The sequence below is a fragment of the Ovis aries genome, chromosome 11 (genome assembly GCF_016772045.2).
Source record: "Ovis aries strain OAR_USU_Benz2616 breed Rambouillet chromosome 11, ARS-UI_Ramb_v3.0, whole genome shotgun sequence".
Taxonomy (NCBI): Eukaryota; Metazoa; Chordata; class Mammalia; order Artiodactyla; family Bovidae; genus Ovis; species Ovis aries.
This window is the reverse complement of record NC_056064.1, coordinates 23,396,611-23,415,431: the sequence shown is the minus strand read 5'-3', so window position 1 is coordinate 23,415,431 and position 18,821 is coordinate 23,396,611. Positions and strand designations below refer to the sequence as shown.

At 39.0% G+C, this 18,821-nt stretch overlaps 1 protein-coding gene across 4 annotated transcripts in view; it reads right to left on the bottom strand.

The window, feature by feature from the left end:
- Positions 1-18,520, bottom strand: part of PAFAH1B1 (platelet activating factor acetylhydrolase 1b regulatory subunit 1) — a 65,571-nt gene extending 47,051 nt beyond the window's left edge. For 2 of the 4 annotated variants that reach the window (XM_060395321.1, XM_027975128.2), the window contains exon 1: positions 18,137-18,520. The gene's annotated coding sequence lies outside the window, so the exon portion shown is untranslated. Of the gene's footprint in view, positions 1-17,308; positions 17,609-18,136 lie in introns of all 4 variants that reach the window. The other 2 variants (XM_042255509.1, XM_042255508.1) reach the window with 2 other exon arrangements.
- Between the last annotated feature and the right edge of the window lie 301 nt (positions 18,521-18,821).

Here is an 18,821-nt window from a genome sequence, read left to right as displayed (position 1 = left end):
CTGCTGCTGCTGCTGCTAAGTCACTTCAGCCGTGTCCGACTCTGTGCGACCCCATAGATGGCAGCCGACCAGGCTCCGCCGTCCCTGGGATCCTCCAGGCAAGAACACTGGAGTGGGTTGCCATTTTCTTCTCCAATGCATGAAAGTGAAAAGTGAAAGTGAAGTCACTGAGTCGTGTCCAACTCTCAGTGACCCCATGGACTGCAGCCTACCAGGCTCCTCCGTCCATGGGATTTTCCAGGCAAGAGTACTGGAGTGGGGTGCCACTGCCTTCTCCAACATGCCGTCTCTAGTACCAGACTTATTTCCTGAGGGGCAAACACTGAACTGAATCTGCCTCTCTAGTGTTTGAACGGAGTCAAGCCTTGAAAACAAAATTTTCCACATCAAGTAAGTGTATTTCCACAGTTATAAGCAATTATACAATAATTTATAAGTCCAAAGCAATTTAGTCAATAAAATTCTTTCATATATGATTAAAAAAAAAGAAACCAAGTGAGCTTTAAAATGTTTTCCAAAAACATCACATTTCTTCAGTATTCTTCAACATTCAAAAGCTTTATTTTAATAAAATATCAATTATATAGCCACTGTCAAGTAGTATTAGCAAACGGTATTAACTATGTTTTTTTAATTGCCATACATATTAGAATTAAACCATATAAAACTGTTGATAATGGCAATTCCACAAGTTCAATCTAATGCTTATCAATGATATTTAAACACCACTAACAAAACTCTCAGCAACTAGCTGAGGGACTTAGTTTTGACAAAAAAAAAAAAAAAAAATTAACCAGAGTAACTCCCTCCTTCTCTTGAGATTTCATAGTTCTTTGTACATACACATATTTAACATTTCTCACAGCACACAGTAATTATCTTCCTTGATGTTGTCTCAGCAACACTCCTCCAAAGCTGCAAATCTGACATATTCCTCATTGTGTGTCTACCAAATATTATGGTAATCCACACACAGTAGGGATTGAGTAAGCATTTCTATGTCTGCTACAGGAATCACAGTAAAACTGAGATTAAAAATTTACCATGTCCTCAGAAATAAAAGATGTATTCTATCACTTTATTCCCATCACTCTTTTTCAAATTCTGAAATATGGGCAATAAAATACATTTAAATCCAGCTGCTTAGAGCTGGATTTGATGTAATTTTTTTCTTTTAAAAGATTTAAAACTAATGTCATAAAAGTAAACCAATTTAAAAATCCTGTAGAAAATCAATGGCCTGTCTCAACTTTATAATAAAACTTTAAAAATTAAAGATAATTTAATCTTCTAATGCGCATATTAATTACTCTTCTGGTTTTGTTTAAAAATGCAAAGAACAAGTGACAATTAGATAAACTTAACCAAAGTCACACACACAAATCCATTACCTTAAAACTCAGAGGAAAAAGTTCACTAATCCTTCTAAGCCTACAAACAATAACAGAAAACATATTGTTCTGTTGCCTTTTTTTAAAAAAAAGTACAAGTTACAGTGAATACTGATGCAGATAGCCCAAAGAAATTATAACAATGCAGGAATCACTGCAATTCTTAAGAACAGAGCAATGTTCTAAAATTGATGTTCCATGATGACTGCTTTGGAGATAACGTACAGGAGATAAAAGAGAAAGGGCAGGCTATAAGTAGAAAGTAAGAGAGGGCTGAACTAGGATGGAAGCAGTTAACAATGACTTAGGGGAAAAAAGAGCTTTATAGTCAAAAGGGAATTATGCAAAAGTGCGATTTTTCTTTTTGACCTGGTCTACTACTTGCTCCTGGTTTTAAAGATGGATTTCTCAAGGATATGATCTTGGTCCTAAAGGTGGATCCCCTTTAGAGGATCTTTACCACCAAAGACAACTGGCCACAATCCACTTGGAAAACTTTCATTTTATCTCAACTGAACTGATTTCTAGTTTACTACTATCCAGATTCAATGCTTTCCTCCACTGCAACACTGAGAAGTAACTATATTCTTAGTGTCAATTATTCAGTTTTTTTTTTTACTGAGGACCTACCAAGGCAGGTTTTAGAAGAAAGGAAATAATATGTTGACTATAATATGAAAAAGATAACCAAATGTAAAATTATTTTAAGCAATTAAAAAATACAGTACTGCTAAAAAGCTGAGGCATATCTATTACCCGACATAAATAAAAACACTTCCTTGTATTTACCAGGAGTCCACTGTTATAGGAATGGTCTGCTGAAGCAACTGGTTTTCAGCAGCATAAAACAGAGCTGTGTACTGACCCCCCTTTTTCTTTAACTCTATTTCTTAATGACTTTACCAGTTTGGGATATTATGGAAGAATGCTGCTCCTTACACCTTCAAATAAGGCAGGAATGTAGCAGATAGGAATCTACAAGCACTCCCACAAAGTTTATTTGGGTAAAACTAAGTTTTCACAAAACTACTTAAATCCTACATAGAAATGGTTTGTGCCTGAAGTATGGAACACCCGCACTTCAGGTACTTGCCAAGAAGCTTAATCTCAATATGTATCAAAACTGGATTGAGGGAAACGATATCCATCGGTCAAACAATCCACCCACTCATTCAGACTTGACTCATATGACGTGGTTGGTATTCCCATATTGAGTGTTGTTAAATACTAGACATGTATCTACCTTAGAGATGTTGATGATGGAAATTATAATTACACATAATCTTCTTTATGAGGACCCCTATGAGAAATTACAGTCTGAGAGTACCAAATGTTAGTGACCTTTCTGAACTAATTGGTTCACTTTTATCTTAAGGACATTGTGAAAAATAACCTAACTGGTATTTTTTTCCTCCTGCCACCACATAGAAAGTTCAGTCAAATCTGTGCTCTCTGCCTGCAGGAAGACCGCTGTGACAGACCTTTTTGGCCTAGATTCTGATTCTGTTTTATCCTTACCCTTTGTTTCTTTTTTCTCTTTGTTTTTAATTTGTGGTATTTTGTAGTTTATGCATCTTTATAAACTGCTTTAAATAGATTACAAATCAAATACAGAGACTAACTAGGCAGGTAAAAGTGTGAATCAGCTAGAAATAAAGCAACAGTGGTAGAACTGTGTGGTTTTTTTTAAAAGTAAATCTAATTAAAAACAAAAATCTGAGCAGACAAAACACATTTCTAATCTGAATCCTGGACTATCCATTTGCAGCCTCTGAATAGGTACTTTTTCTTGACGACTGCAGTTCTCTAGCTATACCTTTTCCCCATTGTTTATAAAGACATCAATAGGAAAGTATTTCTTCACTATAAACAGTACAAGGGCAATAATAAACAATAACGGAGTGGTAGGAACTTGTTTCACTGGAAAGTTTATGCCCATCTAAAGGAGAGCAGCTGTGACTCAGCTCAGGCCAACTGCTGCCACAGGAAAATGTGGGCCCAGCTGTTGCCAAAGCTTCCAATTTTTCATGATAATCCAAAAAAACCTAATTCTAAGATAATGACTCAAAAAAAAATTTTTTTTAACTATGCAAGGACAAGAGAAATGCATTTACACTTAGTTCATCATAAAGGCCACCAGTGTGCAAGCCCTGGCCCAATACTGAATTAAACATAGGTTTTCTGAACAGACTGAGGAAAATGCAACAAAATTTAGGAATTTATGGTCTAAAATCAATGTCAACAATATTATTCATTCTATTTATTCAATTCAAAGCATAAAATTTACTAAAGAACAAATATTTAATCAACCTTAAGATAAAACTTTGTGAAACAAAAACAAAATTTATCATCTGCAGACACCTTTTTCATGTTCACTGCAACACTGTACATGTAACAGTGAAAATCTGAAAACAATTTAAAAGCCTATTTCTGTACTATAGGTATAACAAACTAGAGATGATTTTATATATAAGAAATTATTTATCACAATAAACTAGATCTACATACATCAATATATCTAGAAAACATTTTTTAGGTGAAAAAAATAAGTTGCAGAATATACAGTATAATATTCATGTAAACTCTAAACTTGATTATACATTGTTTATGGATACATTTATGTATAGAAAAAGTGTAAAAACAGAATAAAAGAATATATACAATCTTTAGGCAGAACTTATCATTACAAAGAGGGAGGGTGAGTAGGACTGGAGAGTGGGTGTCAACTCTAACTGTAATAAAGCCGTATTTCTTTAAAAAAAAAAAAAACTTTAAAGCAAAATGTTAACATCTATTAATTCAGGTAGTAGTTATGTGGATATTTTGTTATATCATCACAGGTGTTTCTCCTGCATATCTGACATTCCATAATAAAAATAAACTGCAAATATGTAAAATAAAATTTAAAAGAAATGACATCTAGATCCCATGATGGGCCCTCTTACAACAAGCTGAATATATAAATGGTATGAAAGCCCTGAAGGAATCAATCCTATACTTTTGAGGTCCTACTGTGTAGAATTTTGAAGTCAAACAGTGGAGGTTCAAATATCAACTACAAACTGACCTTAGGCAAATTTTCAAAATTCCTAAGCCTGCTTGTCCACATAAATCAAACAACTGTGGTGAAGCTTAAGGAGTTAATCAGTGTTAAGGGCTTCTCTACCATTTTACTTCCCTCCACAGAGTTCTAGAATAGTGAAGACATACAAAGAGAAAATTATAATTTCACTTTGAAGATGACATAGCGTAGTACCTTTTACATTCTTACATACATCATCAATGTAAAAAGAGATACTGCTTTTCTAGTGTCAAGGACAGAACACAAATCAGTTCTGCCACCACAAGAAGGCAAAAAGTAGACAGCCCTATTGCTACTATATCAACTTGTCTTAATCATCTTCACATCACCAAATATCAAGCACCACTTACTGGGCAAGGTACTGTTCTAGGCTCTTGAGTAAGTATTTCCTTGGTATGTCAGATAAAAATTTATATAAGCTACAACAAAACTAGTAAAGGAGTATGTCAAGGCTGTATATTGTCACCCTGCTTCTTTAACTCATACACAGAGTACACCATGTGAAATGCCAGGCTGGCTGACTCACAAGCTGGAATCAAGACTGCAGAGAAATATCAACAACCTCAGATATGCAGATGATACCACGTTAATGGCAGAAAACGAACAGGAACTAAAGAGCTTCTTGGTGAAAGAGGCGAGTGAAAAAGCTGCCTTAATATTCAGCATTCAAAAAACTCGGATCATGGCATCTAGTCCCATCACTTCAAGGTAAATGGGGAAAAAGTGAAAACAGTGATAGACTTTTATTTTCTTGGGCTCCAAAACCACTGTGGACGGTGACTTGCAGCCATGAAATTAAAAGACACTTGCTCCTTGGAAGAAAAGCTATGACCAACCTAGACAGCGTATTGAAAAGCAGAGTCATCACTTTGCCAACAAAGGTCTGTATAGTCAAAGCTATGGTTTTTCCAGTAGTCATGTACTGCTGTTGAACTATAAAGAAGGCTGAGTGTCAAAGAATTCATACTTTCGAACTATGATATTGGAGAAGACTCTTGACAGCCCCTTTGACACCAAGAGATCAAACCAGTCAATCCTAAAGGAAATCAACCTTGAATATTCATTGGAAAGACTGATGCTGAAGCTGAAGCTTCAATACTTTGGCACTGGATACAAAAAGCCGATTCTTTGGAAAAGATCCTGATGCTGGGGAAAACTGAAGTAAAAACAGAAGGGGGTGACAAAGGATGAGATGGTTGGATAGCATTACTGACTCAATGGACATGAGTGAGTTAACTGCGGGAGTTAGTGAGGGACAGGGAAGCCTGACATGCTGCAGTTCATGGGCTCACAGTCAGACACAACTTAGTGACTGCACAACAATAACAAGAAAAAACACTTGTAGATACCTTAAAATTATGAATTCAAAGAAAATTTCTTTCAGGTGAAAAATAAAATTAGAGGTTACCTGGAAAAGAAGAACCTGGTATGCAAATTTGAAGGATATATATGTCAGAAGATACACAGAGAAAAAGAGAATGGTGGAGTGGTAAAGAGTGAAAATGCCATAAGGAAAACAAAGTATCTTAAGGCTGAATCACCAGATACAAGGCAGGCAATAAGAAACAGGTGAAGCTGCTGAAATGTGAGCTAGGACACAAAAGAAAGGTCCCTGAGTGTCCATTTAGGATTAAAAAAATATGTTTTTGGCAAGGTACCCTTTGCATTTTCATCTACAAAGCTGACTAAATAAATACAGTAAAAAGCTGGCAATGGGTTTGTCGTAAGAAAGCAACTTGAGAACTATGGTTCAGGAAAATTAATCTGACACTTTATGTAATATTCCACATAATTCCTCCTTTTATTCTCTGCTATGGATGGCTAATGACACTCAGCTTCTCAATTTCACCCCAACACCCAAGCCACAAATCTGAGGTGTCTTCTGATACCTCCCACTCCTCATCACAGTGTGTGTGTTCTCAGTTGCCCAGTCATGTCCAACTCTCTGAACCCCATGGCCTGCAGCCCTCCAGGCTCCTCCATCCATGGAGTTCTCTGAGCAAGAATACCAGAGTGGGCTGCCATTTCCTCCTCCAGGTGACCTTCCCCACTCAGGGACTGAGCCCGCGTCTCTCTCTCTCTCTTTTTTTTAAGCTCTACCAGTTTTTGCTACCAACCCATCACCCTCCACCCTCGTGCACACATGCTCAGTCATGTAACCCCATGGACTGCAGCCCGCCAGGCTCCTCTGTCCATGGACTCTTCCAGGCAAGAATACTGGAATGGGTTGTCATTTCCTTCTCAAGCCCGTGTCTCTTGCATCTCCTGCATTGGCAGGTGATTTCTTTCCCACTGCAGCACGTTACACACTGCTGCTGCTGCTGCTGCTGCTGCTAAGCCACTTCAGTCGTGTCCGACTCTGCGACCCCACAGACGGCAGCCCACCAGGCTCCCCCGCCCCTGGGATTCCCCAGGCAAGAACAATGGAGTGGGTTGCCACCTTCTTCTCCAATGCATGAAAGTGATGTCGTTCAGTTGTGTCCGACTCTTAGCGACCCCATGGACTTCAGCCTTCCAGGCTTCTCCGTCCATTACACACTACCCATTCACAATTCTACCTCCTAACCTTTCTCCAGTCAACAACCTTCACTGTCACTATTTCAAGCACTAATCAGCCTTTCCTGAAAAAAAACCTCTTAAGTGACCTTCAAACTCCAATCTATATTCTTCACTGCCATCTAAACTACCTAACTCTACAACTGATTATAATATTCACCTTGCTTGAGACTATGCCTTCCGAACTGCCTAGAATTCGGAACAACCCAGAATCCCTAAATCCCACCTATCTGGCTCGAATGGGCCTTTTCAGTCTCATGCTCACATGCACTCTCCAGTTCCCTCTGCAAATTACTTCCCAGCCTTCACATAATAGTTCCTCATGCTTCTGCACCTGTGTATGTTGCTCTTCCCTTTACCTAAAATGACCTTCTCCCATGTCTACTCCAATTACTCATTCAAGATTTGGTTTAAATATCATTCTCAACCATCTTGGAGATTTGATGAGCCCTGAAACAGCATGACACTATCATACGTGATGTTCACGACTATCACCCAGGACCCAGATTTAAAAGACTACAGAAGGATACTGAATTTCCCACCCATTTAATTATTTCATCAAGACTCTGGAGAACACTCTAATTTCAATCAAGTTTTCCTATTTTTGTAAAACTAAATGGCATGAAAAAATATTCTTAGAATTTGACAAATCTAAAAGTAGCGAAGAGAGAAGTAAGATTTATCAAAGGAATGAGTATGTGGTGAAATATTGTACCGATTCAAGTTTATTTATCATATATGAATAAACAATGAAATACTATAGCTGTAATAGAATTAACAAATTTTAACTTCTTTAATGATTCAGCAGCCACTTTAAATTTTTACAGCATTACTATGATGCTATCGTTTTATAATCACAAATTTTAATATAAAGTTATAACATAAAAACAACATAATAAAATCATTATTTAAGCTTTCTGGCTCTTTGGACTTGGGTTAAATTAGAGTTTTACACATAGTAGTGGATCTTTAAAGAGAAATTTCCCTCCATCTACTGAAAAAAACAGCAAAGGCCTATACATTTAGAGAAATTAAAAACTGTACCAAGTCATTGGTTCTCGTTTTTATGGAAGCATCATAATAGACACCAAAGCTTCAAATATCACCAGCATAGAGGATATCTAAAACCCAAAGTACTTTAACGAATATTGGCCGGGGGTGGGGGGTCAGCCTTGGTTTTCTTTTTTCTATATTCAATTACCTGTATCTGCCAAGTTTAACACTTCAATGTTTATTCAATTTTTCTGTCTGTCCTTAATAGTACCACCACAGTTCACACCATCAGCTCTCACCTGGACTGGCCTGATTTACTCATTTATTCTAAAATATTTGCCTGTTTGGCTACACTGGGTCTTAGTTGCAGCATACAGGATCTTTGATTAATAGCTGCACAACTCTTACTTGTGGGATGTGGGATCTAGTTCCCTGACCAAGGATCAAACCCGGACCCCCTGCACTGGGAGTGCAGAGTCTTAGCCACTGAATCACCGGGCAAGTCCTTGGACTGGCCTAATTTAACTCCAACAGGTCTTTCTAAAATCTAGTCTTGAAAATAAAATAAAATAAAGTAAAATAAAGTAAAATCTAGTCTTGGCCTATTAACATTTATCTTATACTCAGCCCTAGAATTATCTATTTAAAATACAATCTGACCATACCACTTACTTAAAAACTATTGTTCATTGGCACACTAGTTTTTACTTAACAAATATTTAAATAGCACTTACTGTACGCTAGTCACTGCTTTAAGTGTTTTAGAAGTGTTCATTTACTCCTCATAACTACCTATGAAAATTTAAATAAGGAGCTTCTCTACTCTGTGTATGTGTGTGTGTAATCCAACAGAGCTATATAAGTAGCAGAGCTGAACACAAGCATCTGGTCTCCACAGTCAGGGCCTTTGATCACTGCATTACGCTGCACCTGTTTCCCAAAGTCCACATGCTTAGCACAGTGTATAAGGTCTTTGATTAGTACCTGGTCCCTTCCCACATTTCAAGTCTTACTTCTAATCAAGCCCCACTTTGCTCAAACTCTAGTTAACACTGAGTACCTTGTAATGTACGCCTTCCCTCTCCTCACTTCGATACCTTTATTATTTTACTACTGCTTGTCCCATGTCTGGAGTGCTTCCCAGCACCTCAGCACAGTTCTCATAAGAGTGCACTGAATACATTCTGATGAAAGAATGAATTTTTAATACCTCATAAGGTTAGTGAGCAAAGATTTTTAAAATATTCTACTATTAATTATACTGATAGACAGATAAAACATAAAAATATCAAATATTTTAGAACTTGAGTCTCCAATACACCTAATGGTTATCCTGTTAAAACATACACAAACAACAACAACCAAAAAAACTTCCCCAACCTTGGTTCTCCTTCAACTCTTCCTCATTGCTTCCAAACTGCAAACCAAAACAAACAAATCTCAATTCTTCACCTTCCTCATTCCTTGTTTGTCTCACTTCCCATATCAAATCGGTTAATAATTTATACATACTCAATCTCTCTCGAATCCATTCTTTAAACCTTCACTGTCTCTAATAGTTATCACAGGTCTATCTGCCTCCATCCACTCCATAGCTGCATTTCCCACAATGCTGACAGCTGCCTTTTTAAAAGGGAAATCTAATGATGTCACTTATCACAACTTAAAATCACCCTCTGCCACCTCAAGGACAAAAACAGTTCTTCTCAAAAACAATCAACTAGGAAGCTTACTGAAAATGCAGATACCCCCTGAGGTCCCCCCAACCATGGAATTCGTATTGCGTGATTTAAGACAAGCCTACAAATGAAAATGGTCATGTCACCCGGCTTTACAGGTCAGATCAGGGCAGTGTTCTCTATACTCACCATCTCTCCAGCCATACTGAACTACAACTACATGTAACTTCCTCACGAACTAAGGGGAACTTATGAGACTAGGTACAAATTAATTCCCCACACAACATGACAAGATTTCTTCAAAAACGTTTAACCAACATCTTTGTAAAGATCTCCTTGAAAACATCTCGCCAAGTATACATTTTGATTTTAGCATTATTATTCTACCTTTGCACGTTAAATATGTTTATAAATTCTAAGATCATTGACGGCAACGGCTGACAATAATGTTTGCATCACCAATGCTTAGGATATATCTAAATAAATGTTTGGTGGACAGAAAAATTGATGAAAATTTAGAAGAGAAGCAAAAATAAGTAATGGTATTGAATAAGGGTTTTAAAAGTTGAAACCCAATGATATTCTTTGTACAAGTAATACAGTGGAAGGGCAAGATATAAAAACAACTGCCAGGTGGGATAGGATGGGAGGTGGGGGGGAAGCAGAAGAGGGAAGGGACATATATATACCTATGACTGACCCATGTTGTATGACAGAAAGCAACACAGTATTGTAATTATCCTTCAATTAAAAATAAATTTTAGGGAGTTCCCTGGTGGCCCAGCGGTTAAGATTCTGAGCTCCCAATGCAGGGGGTCTGAGTTCAATCCCTGGTCAGGGAACTAGATCCACATGCTGCAACCAAGAGTTCGCATGCCACAACAAGGGCCTGGCACAGCCAAATAAATATTTAAAAAATAAAATAAAAATAAATTTTTAAAAACTGCCAAGAACTGTAATAACTGCAATGCTCAAGAATTATCTTGCACTCAAATTATAAATTCTCCTTAATATAAAATAAATCTCCTTCAGGACATAGATCTTAGTTCTGTTTTTAAAGAGTCCAGTCAGTCAAAAATATTTTGTTTTCCACTTCAGTATTTACAAGTTTTCTGAGGGAAAGGGAAGAACAAGGAGGATTCAAATACTAGCACAGCACAGATGAATAAGATGCCCTATTTGCTTTGCTTCTCAGATCACAGCAGTCTCCTTCCAAACAAGTCCCAAAATGTGGAGCTCTTCTCTAAAATCCCAACACTTAACTTTACTCTCAGAATAATTTCTACAGGGATATATAACTCACTTAAATGTAGCTCCTTCAAAGACCTTCTCTAATCTTTATTCTTCAAACCACCGTTAAAATGTTTTAAACAATATGTGACTAAAACAAGGATTGCTTAAATTAATATTCAAAATCCTAAACAAAATTTTCTTGATGGACGTAAATGGGGAAGAGGAGGTAAATCTGCCTTACTGAAGAATTCCAAATGACACGTGTAAACTGATACTCCCCCCGCCAGAGCAGTAACTGGACTCATTTCCAAAAGGTAAAGGAAAAATAATAACTTTAAAAGACAACCGACAAACACTACATTAACCAACTGATGAAGGTTAGCATCACCAGTGATGTTTTGTGGGCATCACGCAGCCTCTGACATGATGTGATGAGACGTGCACTTCACCTCTGTGGTATTTATTTTCTGAAAATCCACAACCGTTCTAATCATGAAAAAGCACCAGACAAACCCAGTTTGGGAGACATTTTACAGAATACCTGACCAGGACCTCAAGACTGTACAGGTCACGGAAAACAAGGGAAGACTGAGAAACTGTCACAGACCAGAGGAGACTGGAGATGCGAGACAACCAAATGCAAGGTGGCACCCTGGACTAAACCTAGAACAGAAAGAGCCCATCAAGGGAAAACCAGCGAAACTCAAATCAAGCCTGGAGTTTAGCTAACAGGAAATACCAAGACTGACAAACGTACCACAGAAACATAAGATGTTAACAATGGAGGAAACGAGGGGCAGGGTATATTCAAGAACTCTCTGCACTACCTTTACAACCTATCTACAAATCTAAAATTATCCCAAAGTAGAAAGGTATTCTAAAAAATAAAACAGGAAAAATGTGGGGTTATTTAATATTTAACAGTACAAATAAAGGACTTCCCTGATGGTCCAGTGCTAAAGAATCCACCTTCCAATGCAGGAGACATGAGTTCAATCCCTGGTTGGGAAGCTAAAATTCTACATGCCTCAGGGCAACTAAGCCAACAATGCCCCAGTACAGTCCAAAATAAGCACATTACTTTAAAAAAAAAAGAAGCACAAATAAAAGCTTTGTTAAAATAAAGATATAAATACACTTTCCAGTTTAAATAAAATGCTTGCAAGCAATATAATTTTATATTAAAAAGTGGAATTAGTCCATTTGGCACTGATTTACACAGTACTTCTTGCCTACTATGAAATTTTGAAAATTCTTAAGAAATATACTTAAAACTATAAGAGCTATATTATTGCTTTTATGAGTAAACAGTATGCTAATTATCTTACTTAAAGTCTCTAACAATAAAAAATATCTACTGAAGGCTTTAGAGGCCTTTTATCCAGTAATAGCAACCACCCTATGAGTTAGATACTGTCAACATTATCCACTTACTGGTAAAAAATAGGCTTATTGCTCAAGACTGTGTCACAGAGATTTCCCTAGTGGTTCAGACAGTAAAGCCTGTACTGCAGGAGACCTGGGTTTGATCCCTGGGTCAGGAAGATCCCCTGGAGAAGGGAATGGCAACCCTCTCCAGCATTCTTGCCTGGGAAATCCCAATGAACAGAGGAGCCTGGCAGGCTACAGTCCATGGGGATCACAAAGAGTCAGACATGACTAAGCGACTAACACACTTTCATAGCTGATAAAAATGATGGAGCTGGGATTATAATCTAAAATATTCATTTTGGTTTTAGTCAACAGCTTTATCTAACTTTTTCTGCTAGTGTTTTAACCCTTTAAAAATAAAATAACAAAAATAATAGTAAATAATAATCAATATAATTAACTTTTTTTCCTTTGGCCACACCTCACAGCTTGTGGGCTCCCCAATGCTCCCCAAACCAGGCCCTCAGGAGTGAAAGCTCAGAAGCCTAACCACTGGACCATCAGGAAGTTCCCAATACAACTGACTCTTAATCTTCCCTTCCTTTCTTCAGCAGTCAGCATATTTTTCATAAAATGAACAAACATGGAAGGAAAGATGAAGAGATAAAATAGATGCCTTACACACACAAAACACTAATATCATAAAACATATCCTTGTATCTTTATCATAGAGTAAAAGTGAATTAAATCTACAACATACAAATCCTTAAAAACATAAGCTTTCAACTAAATTCCTTAAAAATTTCCCAGACTCTTAATTTCACAGTTATCAAAAGAGTCTCTCAGAAAATTCTTATCAGCCTCAGTTAACTGTCAGTAATTCTGGTGAGCACACAAGAGCTCCAGGAACAGATATCTGAAATGCGAAGAGCAGAAATGCAAATGCAATTTCTCTAGTTGGGTAAGCTCACCTCTTAAAGATGAGTGCTCTGTGGCCCTGAAACAACTATGTCGGAAGTGCTACCTTGTTCCTGGGACAACATAAAATCTCTATAAAGGAAATATGAACACTTCTCCTTTATTCACCTTAATTCCAGAGAGATCCCTGGAAGTTAGCCACTACAAAGAACTACAGGATAGCACATTTCCTTTCACAGAACCCCATACTCAATCAAATTTAAGAAGTATTCATTTACTTATTAATATCCCTTAACTAAATGTAATAAATATTTAAATGTACTTAAATATTGATTTAATATTAATGTATTAATATTACTTGTATGTATGCAGCATTTATTATAAACATACTATGATAAAGCAGTATTAGGCATTTTCTGGAAGTTCCTATTCAAATGCCTTATATAAGCAAAACAGCAATATAAGATCATGTGAATAAATGCCAATTTAAATGATACAGGCAATAAATGCTACCAATTCTCACCATTTTAGAAAAGAAATTAGCAAACATAAAAAGTTATGAAAAGAGTCCATTTTGTCAAAAGAAAAAAGAATGTTTGATAATGCAAGGCAATACGCAAGTAGTTCACTGACTACAGTATTTACCTCATTCTAGCTACTAACCCAACTTGTGACCTTGGGAAAAGAAAGTCTCTAAATTTTAGTTCTCTTATCCATAAAAATACCAGTCTTTCACAAAAAGTACCTGACAGAACAAATGAAATGCCATGTTCAGTACGCTTACAAACTTCTAGGAAAATGTTCACAAAGTTAGATGACAGTAACTTCAGAGGATACTTTTCCAGAAGTATCTTTGACAAAAGCACAGATCAACCTAACTAGATAAGTTTCAACTAAAAGCCACCATCTTTTAAAGAGAAAACAACAGATCAAAATAGCAAGCCCTTACAGTATCTGCATCCAAAGACTATAAAGCATTTCACAAATAACAATTAAAATTTTTAACTGCCATGACAAGATTAAAAATTATACACACAGCAGAAATTAAACTAAGGTCCTACTTAAATGACTAGCCAAAGTGCCATGTCAAACCAGCAACAAAGCTAAAACAACTCAGAAAGCCTTCACTGCACTTACCTAGTAGTTATATAATACAGCATCTTTCTTCATGAAATACACATTTCTCAAAACATTTGGCCTTCAGCAACTAAGAGTCACTCTACAGCTAAGCACTAGGAGAACAGGTTTGCTTTTTCTTTTCACAAGTCATATATCATCAGTTTCTTGTTTTCGTACAGTTTTTAATAGAGCAACTTTTTAAGTGAGATTAAAAAAAAAAGCTGTACAGTAAAAGTGGCAAAGAATTTCTACTTTAAACTATCTCTCTTTCCAAAGTGTATGAAAACAGATTACCAGTCATAAAGAAATATTTTCACAACAGAAAGTTACAGGCAAATAAAGAAATCTCTTTTAGGACCACAGCAGACATGACAGGCGTGGTTAAACCAACCAAGCCTCAAGTCCCTTTGGCAGAAGAGTGCATGACTCACTGCTTTAGAACTCAATGGGAAGAATTGGAAAATTCATTTCAATTGTCCTAAGGTTTTAATTTGGGTTTGTTTTTTAAGATATCTGCATCCTAATAATGATAACTTCCATAGTTTCTATGGCTTACTAATTAAGAGGACAAACTGTGAATAATACAAATCACAGGTAAACAAAAAGATCCTTTTTTCTTGGACACTGAAAATATGAGCTGTAAGATAAAGTCATATATACAGTATCATTTATTGCATAAGAGAGAGAAACATTTACACTGAAAAAACATACATAAACAATGAAACATGTATGTTCTAGCTGGAAAACCAAAAATTATTATACTGATTTCTCCCTTCCAGAAACATCTATAAATTTTTTATATACCAGAATAACTGTATCTGGAAAAAAAGATACCAAGTAATTCTACTAAAAAATTAATCCATCCCAATCTCATTAAAAGTTTCATAAGTATAGGATTATTAAGAATTTTAAAAATTGATCTCCAAATTAAGCAAAAGATTCTGCCACATGTATCAGAAACATATCCAGATACACATTTGGAAGTAAAAGCTCTCATACTTAAGTCAAATTATTTTAAACTCCTAATCAACTAGTAATCTACTGAAAAATCTCGGCTCTTAGTACACTCTTATAGCTACAAACACTAAGGGTTAGGATATGTTAGACACATAACACTAACCTCATTCCTTGCCACATGAACCCTTCTACTTTTTAATCACGTTAAAAATAACAAAAATATAAAACTGTATCATACACTGACAAACAGTCATAAGGCCCATCAAAACTACATTTACAACATCAATTTGACATCCTTCTGAGAACATCTATTCACATGAATGCTTGATACAAGACATTATAATGACCTACCTTCTCTTAGGGCAGTACCTTACTAAAAGATCTCTTCCAAACGACAACACAAGATAAAGGGTCTTGAAGAGCATTTAACACAAATTACCTTATCCTCTCTTACTCACTTTGATGTTTCATTATTTAAAAATCACAGATTTTACTGTTTTAATGCAAACTAAAGTTAAAGAAAACATCTATAATGTTCTCATTAGATTTTCGCAATATTTCTACTATTTTTTGCCAAATATTTCTGGCATTCGTTAATTTACATTTACTTAACTAAAACAATAAAAAACATTAAGAAATGTGTACATATGTATATGTATGCGTATGTATATATACAGGTAATATACAGACAATAAGTATTTGCTTTAGAGCAGGGACACTGCTTTTTACTCCACCTTGCAAAAAAAAAGGTAGAAACTAAAAACATGAGATTTTAAGATTTACTACAGAGAAATGCCTTTGTTGTAGCACAAATTAGCATCAAATAACCTTACAAAACATAAGCAAGGGAAAAATGCTATGAAAGGGCAATCCAGCATTTCACAGCTTCTGCTCTCTTACTCCACCCAGTCTCCTCAGCTCAATGGCTGTTCACAGCATCCACAAATATTAGCCCATTTTTAAAAAAAGAGGTGGGAGAGGCACTGAAATAGGGCTAGCTCCATCAAAATAAAGATAAACAGAAATATTTTGTGAAAAATTAGGTTCCATTCTGATTTATAAAAATAACAGCTTTGTTTTAGGAGATAGATCTTCCCCTTGTGAACAATCCAAACAATGATCATTTATAATAGAACATGAAAGAGTAAATCACCCTAAACAGAGATCACGCTTATGCTTTAATAAAAACTGCAATTTGCAACTGCCAATTATTTTGCAAAACTGTGTCCTGAAAGATACCCAAGAGAGATTAAAAGGTAGCTAATGTCTTAGACCCAAATCGGAATTCTTTAAGTAAAAGCTTTTAATATATTCAACATTATATCACTATCGACCTACCCAACCAGGACATTTTTCCTGATTAAAAGACTGAACCCCGCAGCAATCAAGCTCCACTGCAGCAAAAAAAAGGAATTAAAAAAAAAAAAAAAAAATTCAAGCAAATACTACCGTGGCAAAAGGGGAGAGATGACATTACTGGTATGAAAGGCCCAAGCACGGTCTCCTCCGCCCTAGGCTCAAAATGAAATTCACACAAAACAACCCACCCCCCAACAAAAATAGAATTACCAAAAACGGCACAATTGTTTTGTTTAGCCTTTAAAACCTTATAAATCTCAAGGATTGTGTGTTAAAGTAGAGGTCGGAAGAACAGTAACATCTTTCTTCTCTCCCGATTGCCTCTTAAGGAAAGGGGGAGGGGGGGACCTTGGCATGACATCGCCCATTGAGAACGGAGACCACAAATCTGGTTCTTCGCTTCCAAAGCACAATTTCTTAACCAAAAGACTGATATAGATTGGACCCAAACGGCAACCCCAAAAGAAAATTTCCCGTCTTCCTCCCAAGGAGTTTCTTGCTAAGTCACGGAAGAAAGGCAGAACAACAAATAAAGCCAAGCCACCTTCCTCCCTTGTCTCAGATGCTGAAAAACCTCCTCCTCCTCTCCACTCTTCTGTTTAGAGACGTGCTGTTAAAATTTGCCCACCACCTCAAAGGCATTTTCTCACCTGGGAGGTTAAGGCAGGCACTGCGTTTCCTATACGAGTGGGGAGATTCGAAGGAGAATGGCTGAGGGCCTCGAAGCTCAGTGTTACAACGTCAAAAGGCAGCTCCCGTTGAAGGAGCCGACGGCAGAAAAGAAAATCCTGCCGGATTTGGTGGGTGGATGCTGCGGATGGTTCGGTGGGGTCAGGCCGCTCCTCCTCAGTGGGTGCAGGGGCTGAACCACCGCACAGGGGAGCCAGGGAAAGGCTGGACCATCCTTCTCAGGTCAACTCCATCCTAAGGACAGGTGGGGGACGGAACGCCTGCAGGCCGGTGGACAGTGCCGAGGCGGCTTGAGCCCGCTCCCTGAGCGCCAGCCGCGGGGTGGGGTGGGGACTGCGGGGCTTCTCTTCCGCGGACAGGGAGAGGAGAGCCGAACCCTCTCCCCAAGATCTGAGAGCGACCTGCTCTCCACGCCCTTCCTACCCAAGAATACTTTTCTTGCTAAGTCACCAAGGGAGGAAGGCGATCCCTTCCCGGGGAAGGCCGCGGGTGGAGCCGCGGCGGCCCTGGCACCCCCAGAACCCGGGCCAGGGAGGAGGGGAGCGAGGGCAGCGCCCTACCCGGCCTGTCCCCCCCTCCTCCCGTGTCTCTCACTCAACGGCCGTCGCGGCCGCCATTTTGAGAGCGAGGAGAGAAGAAGAAGGAGGAGGAGGCGGCGGCAGGGGGAGGGGAGAATGGGAGGGAGGGGACCGGCGCAGCCACATCGTCAGGCCGCCGGGCCCGGCCCGCAGCCGCCCGAGCGCGGTGGAGAAGACATAAGGGAGGGCGCAGACCCTCGCCCGCCTTACCGGAGCGCTGCACCGCCGCCTCCGCAGGGCCTCTTCCGTCCTTCACTCCCATCCACCGGCGGGGGAGGGGGAGAGGGAGAGGGAAGGGAGGAAGGAGGGAGGGAGGGAAGGAGGGAGGGGGAGGATGGCGCGCTGGGCCCGGTCCCGGGGAGGGGGAGGGGAGGGGAGCGGGCGGGCTCCTCAGCCGTTCCGGGGCTCGAGCCTAAGCCCGCCGCTCGCGATGGCTCTGAGCTCGCGCCCGAGCGCTCCCCTCCTTCTTCTTCTCGCTCCCTGGACCCCGGGGTCGCTGCTCGTCCGCTCGCTCACTCGCTATCTCGGCCGCTGGACTCCGCCGCCGCCCCGCCGCTCCAGCTCCGTCTGTCACAGGAGCTGCCCCAACGCCCTGACGTCACCGCGCCGCCGCCGCCGCCGCCGCCGCCCCAGACCCGCGGGGAAGAGGGAGGGGAGGGGGGCCGGGAGCGGAGGAGGGGCTGCGGCGCATGCGCCGGCCAGGGCCGGGCCCTGAGCCGGGCTGCCTTCCGCTTAGCAGGCTGGCGGGCTGATGCTGCTTGGCGATGTAGAGAGCTGGGGTGGGGGACAAGTGTGCGCAAGAGGTACTTTCGCTCAGCACGCATCTCCAACCTGTGCAAAGGCTCTCAGTAACCTTTTCCTAGACCCTCGTCTGACTGCTGCGGCCCCTGGTGAA